The sequence below is a fragment of the Pinus tabuliformis genome, chromosome 5_1, assembly GCF_031772625.1.
Source record: "Pinus tabuliformis cultivar Carrire ecotype Pingquan chromosome 5_1, CPIR1, whole genome shotgun sequence".
In the NCBI taxonomy this organism is placed as follows: domain Eukaryota; kingdom Viridiplantae; phylum Streptophyta; class Pinopsida; order Pinales; family Pinaceae; genus Pinus; species Pinus tabuliformis.
The window spans coordinates 335,364,258-335,371,425 of NC_142305.1; the positions used below are offsets into that span (position 1 = coordinate 335,364,258).

The window sequence follows — 7,168 nt, forward strand, 5'->3', positions numbered from 1 at the left end:
CGCCTCCACTTGAGACACACTTCCGTTCACAACCCAACACACCAACAAGCCTTCGTGCACATTTGCACGATGGGCGGGCACTCACCCGAGTCGCCAAGACACCCTCACCAAGCCTTCGCATAAACCGGGCGCCACACGTTCGCCGTGCACGCCTCAACCGATCACCGGGCGGATCTTCGCCTGCACCTTCGACCAACACCAAGTACGACCTACAATCCATGTGGCTAAACCAAGAAGAGCGCATGAGCTATGCGCCTTTACCACCTCTTATTCCTACGCACTTAATTGTGCACTTAACTCCTTATGCGAAGATGTGATGGAATGATGATGTCCAAATGCTCCAAACGCACCATAATATATAGTCATCGTAAGTGGGGGTGGAGCTTGCCCAGCGGACCACCCAACGTTCGTGCGCACACCCTTTTTCAACGCCAAATGCTCCATACTTGAGTCAGCCCGCCCTCCATCATGAGTCGGCCTCCAAGTAAACCACTCAACCCTTCAAGGTGTATAAATACTCTATCGCACTTCATTATTGTCGCATGTTTCGTCGCAAGCTTGTCGCACCTCCGTGTCGCGCCTCTGTCGCACAACCGTAGTGCGGCCCAACTCGCCTCCTAACCGCGCGCGTGCCCAACTCGTTCGTTGCCCAAACGCATCGCACCTCGGGTAGGAACCTCAGGCCGTTACAGGAGTCGAGATGAACGGAGAGGCTTTGAATGTGTGCAACACTTTCACTGACCTGTGAAATAAATTTGTCAAAGTTCCATCTAAATTTAAAAAGATCATCGATGAAAGGTAAAAGTAACATGATTGTATCATTCCCAATAATTACGTAAAACTCCTTACTTCAATTAATTAGTCCGAACGGTGTATCGTTCCCAATATATATTATTACGTAAAACACTTTTCTTCAACTAATTAGTGGAGCCTAAGGCTACCAAAATCAATTAACTCAATCACTGCATACATATAGACAACGCTTGAGTACAGGTCATCAAAATCTCCAATAATTGCCATCAACGATAACAATTAAAATATAAAAGCGCCAATTTACGGAATTTAGGAGAAACATGTCACTGATACAATATACCACCGTCACCAATCAGGGCATCAATACAGAGGAAGTGTGTATCAATTCTATACAGCAGAAACAATTAGAAGTGGGCAGTAATCTTCATACGCTTGGTTAGTTTGGAATAGTGCCTATTGTACTATCGGAGTAATAACCACTTTAAAAGTGTGATATTCTACCATCACGTCGGCTTCGTTGCTTCTGCGTTACTCTTCGACAGTTTAGTTTTCATGCACATGAAAATGGGTTAAAATTGTTGTCCTTCAAATGTCTGACCGAATTGCCAATTTGCGGGAGCGACGTTATAGGATGTGATGGTTCTCCCATCGCTGGTGGTGACCTGGAAGGACAGAGTCTGCCCATTCAAAAAAGAGTTGCTCTGCGAATTCTGTCCCGAGTTGCGGGACATTGCTTGCCAACCGGTGTTGGAACCTTTGATGGAAACCGCCTCCACATCCCCTGCCCCTCCTACGTTGGTAATGAGCACCAAATTGAAGTAGGAGTGCCCATTAATCGTGAATCTAACTCCTCCCTTCCTCATGCATGGAACCCTGCACCGATATATATTAATCTTGCAGCTTAGCATTTCATCGCAATTAAAGTCAAGTTGGGAATAAATTCTCAGGATTGAAGAATAGGAATATAGTGTTGACAGACTAATTAGGGTAATAATTAATTAATTACCTTCTGAAGATGACTGGAACAATGCCACTTCTGTATATGGCGATCTGTTGAAACGCAAGCTGAGCCATGTCGAAGTGTTGGAGAGGTGGATTGCACCATCCTCCATTGTCGTTGGGAAGAGCAGAGTTAGGGGGGCAGAGGTTAGTAGCAGTAATTGTCACAGTGCCCGGTAGACACCACTGAGGGTCGGAGTGGTGGTCGCATTTCATTTCGTAACAGGCTCCGCAAGTAGCGCCATTGTTGAAAAGCGCCGTGCTCAGAGCTGCAGTGTTCGTTCCATATCCTTGGCTATACAAATTAACGCTGAATCACGTGTCCAAGCGGTCAGAGACGAAGTGAGTATGGCATTTAAATTTGCAAAGGTTAAAGTTGTTTCTATTGATGATTAACTTTATAAAATATATTTGCTACTACAAAAATAACCATAATTTCGATTGAAACTATACTAATTACAAGATAGAAAGTTATATCTGCTTGGTTGTGGGCAGTACTACAAATTTATCATTAAACATACAACAAGTTCTAAATATATGCATGATGAAGACATCTTTAAACATCATCTCTACTCTAACATAGAAATATAAGATATTTAATTTTTAATTTGATAGAAAATCCAATCCACCATATTAATAATGATGCAATGATAATTATTAACGAGTGTGGATAGTCCACTAATATGGGAAAATATTTCTCAACAAAAAATATTAACACAGGAAAAAAAATACTTATATTCATAAAAGATCAAATATCATATTAAATTTCAATTAAAACAATTTAGCTTATCACACATGTCCCAAATTTCTTTTATAAAAAAAAACAAAATAAATAAAAATATTTAAAAGTAATTCATTAAAATGAATACCATATCTTTCATCAAAAATAAAATAAAGTTAATGCATACAACAAGTAAAGAAAACCCACACGATGATTTGTTAGTGAAATGCCAAAGTGTATGAGTAAGATGATAAGGCAATATCTACCTTTCATTCAATAATTTCTACTTTAGAAATCTAGTAAGTGCACATATAGTTACCCATCTCTTTTATTGAGTGAAGATAGTTCTACATTTTGGTATTATGTTAAATTTTGTAGTTTTTGAATTTCCAACATAAAGTTGGGTTTTTTTAGCAATTAATATAGTTCTTTTTTTTTATGGGTTTTTTTTATTGCGAAACTTTCCAATTTTTATTTTAGAAATTTAGTAAGCGCCAAATTTTTTTATCAAGAAACTTTCCAAATACGATAGGAAATAGGCTTTGTAATGGTAAGTTAAACAACTTAAATGATATTGGTAGGAAATAGGCTTTGTAATGTTAAGTTAAACAACCTAAATGATATTTGTATGTAAAAGTTGTAGTATATGCTTTTTCTAGATATGTCTAAGGCAACTCTAGATATGTCTAAGGCAACTCTAGATATGTCTTGATATTTCTAAGGCTTCCTGCCGTACCCAAGGAATAACATTGCCGCATTCGTATACGCAATGGGGTCCTCTGCACAAGGTATTCTATAATTCCACGACTTCGCCAAATGTTCTCTCTGAGAGAGACTCTTGCACAGGGTGTTGGTGATGGGCGACATTTAAGCCTTGACTATCGCTGCCTGCTATACTTTCGCTTTATGAAGGACGAAGACCCTCGGTTTTTTCTTATGTTTTCCTTAAATTAGGAACCGTAAAGTTTTTTTATATATTGATGTGAATGATAGCTGTGCATGAGCACGCAGTTAAAATGGAATTCTTTTCAAAATCTACCTATTCTTTCTTTAACTTTTTTCTTTTCAAAAAGTTTCAACATAAAATTTTCTTTTCCAAATATAAATTTAGTTTAAAAAGGTTCTAAATTCAAAATTCTAGAGTTTGGTATCTGCCAACATCCATAACATGCAGATTCATTTTAGTCAAAAGGTTAATTTCTAATTTTTAGTTATTTTCCATTTCATAATTTTTGGGCCTTTTTTTCAAATTTGAATTTCAATGCCATTGTAAAGATGCAGATAACGTAATTATTTATCTTTTGTATGCTTTGGATGTGTGTCAACCACGAGGATGGTGATAAAAATGCAGAGATAAAGGCCACTCATACTTGTTTTGTTAGAGATTATATAATATAATGTTGTGTAAAAACGGGTATGTATTTTATATGATGGTGAATATTAATGGTTAAGTTATCACACAATAGTAAAAAATGTTTATTAATATAAATATATTTCATAAAGATAATGATGATAAGATTAATTACTTAATTATTTCTATCGGTCATTTAATTGGTTATTTTTTTAATAATTCGAATTTCAATGCTATTGTAATGTTTATTAATATAAATATATTTCATAAAGATAATGATGATAAGATTAATTACTTAATTATTTCTATCGGTCATTTAATTGGTTATTTTTTTAATAATTTGAATTTCAATGCTATTGTAAAGATGCAAGGTGATTATTTATTTCTTTTTATTTATTTTTGGGCTTTTGTATGCTTTGAATTCGTCTCAACCACGAGAATTGTGATAACTAATATTTATTAGTCCCTGCCATCTGGCATCCGGCAGGGACTATAGTAACCGTTCGGAGGGCAGATAACATTAAATCGCCGGGTTTTTTTAGTGGTATTTTTAGTTATATCATAAAGTTTGCACTTCAACTTCTGTTGGCCATCTTATTTGGCCTCTTCCCGAGGCGGAAGAGGCCGGACCATATCTTAAACTGCTACTTACCCACAATCAACTGGCCTTGACGGTTTGCGGTTTCGATTTAATGCTGACATTAATTCCTTAATTTTTACTTTAAGTGCGAATGGGTACATATCCTAAGTTGCTTGTTCTTTGAGCTATCTGAGGAGGCTGAACGTGTCACTCTGCATGCAGAACAGATGCTGTATTTCTTGCCTCTTACTCGTGCTTTACATTTGGTTCATCGTCCACAGCTTGAATCCAAAGCTTATTCCTGCAACCTTTAAGCTATCATCGTCCACAGCTTGAATCCAAAGCTTATTCCTGCAACCTCTAAGCTATCGCGACTGGATTTCACCGCTACCATTCGACATGGCTGCATGTGTACACAGAGCTTCCATGGAGTCCCTCAGAGCAGGTGGACTCTCCCTATTTTTCCCAAATTCATTACAGGGTTGTTGCGGCTCTCATGTCGTTCTTGGTGAGCAGAAATGGAGAGAGCACTGGTTCAGCTCCTTTCATCTGCACTGCGGCTCTCATGTCGTTCTTGGTGAGCAGAAATGGAGAGAGCGCTGGTTCAGCTGCTTTCATCTGCACCTGCACCAGTACCACAGAAGACAAGGTATAAAACTTACCGTTGAATTATCCTCCATTCTGTACTCTATTTACAATAATCGTTTCACATTTAGGTCTCTAAATTTGGCTATGCATGCAGGCTTATTCACCCAACAAAATGGGGTTTCTCCAGTCCCGGTGGCTGCCAACGAGTAAGTCACTCCCTCAAGGTATCGCCTTCCTTGTAGTCACGGTAAAAATTTTTCCTTTTTCCTATGTGGGTATTATTTCATTCCAGTGATAGTGTTTGTTTACTTGAATGCAGGTTGCAACTTCCATTGTGGAGCGAACTTCTGGTTCCGGCATCCGACTCATTCACCATTCCAGGCTCCCTTGGAAAAACCTAAATAGTTCTCAAGACTTAACTATTGAGGGTTTGATTGATTTTACTGAGGGTTGGAGGAACTGTTGTTCCCGTAGTCTTTAATTAGATTTATTCAATCCAGAATGTATTTAAGGTTTTTACCGCATAGGGTTTACATCTTGTAACTCAGTTACTGTTAATATTGCAGTCCTAGTAGTGAATAGATATGTTACTTCATTATTATACAATGGCTCGACCACTTTTGAGCATCCTTAGCATGAATACGATCTTATTATTCAGAACTTAAAGATATAAATTTCGTGTTAAAGATTTGGGGTTTCAATGAGCAGTTTTGATTGTAATTTCTGGGTTTTTCTTTTATCAATTCCATCCCTACAGGATTGGTATTTTCATTAATGTATGGCTTTCATGGCTGACAGAGAGACCCTTGCATCCAACAGGGTTGTTTCTATGCCCATGTGTTGTTTTAATATTAGATTATTTATCACACATTTGGACTTTTTTGGGAGCACACCTCTGTGTCGTCTCGAACTAACCAATGTTACAGTCAAATAATAAATACATAACCATTTTTATTATGGCAAGGTAAATTCTTCTTTACAGGAAATTTTTATCATTACATAATTCCCTTACAGTTTGGCTCGCACTGATTTTACATGATTGTGGTTCAACATATGTTATTCTAAATGGTTAGTCGACTCTGTCTATTCGAGTTTTTTCTTTGTAACTTATAGAATAGAAAAGAAATATGAATGCAAGTATCAATTAGCAATTTAGCTCTAGACCAAGCTATGTACAAATGTATCTAACTTACAGCAGTGCAGCGAAGACTCGGTGAGTACTGGAGAATTCTTCAGAGAAGATCTATCGCCTCTGCAGGTGCTCGCCTGTGGAAAAGCTGAGAAAACAAACACGTCACTTTCTACAGTGATGCGAAAGGAGTAAATTGGAGATATAACAGTTGCCAATAGCAACCTTCTGCCAAGGGTGGGCCTGTATTTGTGGAAACTTCAACTCTGGATAATTAGCATTCATGCATTTAATCTGGATCGGATGTCATCTTCATGGAGATCTGTAATAGTGACCGAAGACAGATGTTTTGGATTGTTACAATAAAGTTGCGAGCATGCAAGCCACGTGTTATATCTGTGCTGAACACGGGGCGAGGCTCAACAGACATGTTTTTAACTTGCTTTTCGAGTAATCTTTTTAAGTGAGGTTTTTATTACCTGTGTACTTGAATATGACTTATAATATGACTTGATAAAGCGTTGTCTCCGTTTCCATAAATCAATGGTCGGCAACTGGAAAACAATTTTTATTTTCTACAAACTTTGCAGTAATTATGAAATTACAGAAGGAATATAATTAAATTCTCTGTAACATGTAAAGATACCTGACACACCACGCTTCTGCTTCTTTGTTAGCTTTCCTGGCAATTGTCTCCTTGCATGCTCGCTCGCTGTACCTGAACAAGGTTTCTGGACCGAAACCCTGAGTAAATGCGAATAGAAGTATATTTATAGCTATAAAAAAAAATATTAGGTGAAATACAATATGTACATATGGGTAGTTAGGTTGAAATCGAAAGGCCAGTAAAGCGCGCATGCATTTGACTTGTTGTTAGAGGGTCTCAGCGCAGCCGAAACTCCACCTTCCAAACCGTCAAACTGTTGAGGTAGCTAGATTTTATTATCAACCGAATGGACGGCGCCCTATTCGTTATTATCGATATCTAATTTGACTTGCTTAAATATTTTAATAGTCAGTTTTCAAGGGAGCGTGGTCGCAGCAACA

The 7,168-nt window shown here is 37.8% G+C and overlaps 1 pseudogene; it reads right to left on the reverse strand.

The window, feature by feature from the left end:
• Nucleotides 1-1,322: 1,322 nt before the first annotated feature.
• LOC149164751 (expansin-A8 pseudogene) lies at nucleotides 1,323-3,340 on the reverse strand (annotated as a pseudogene).
• Between the last annotated feature and the right edge of the window lie 3,828 nt (nucleotides 3,341-7,168).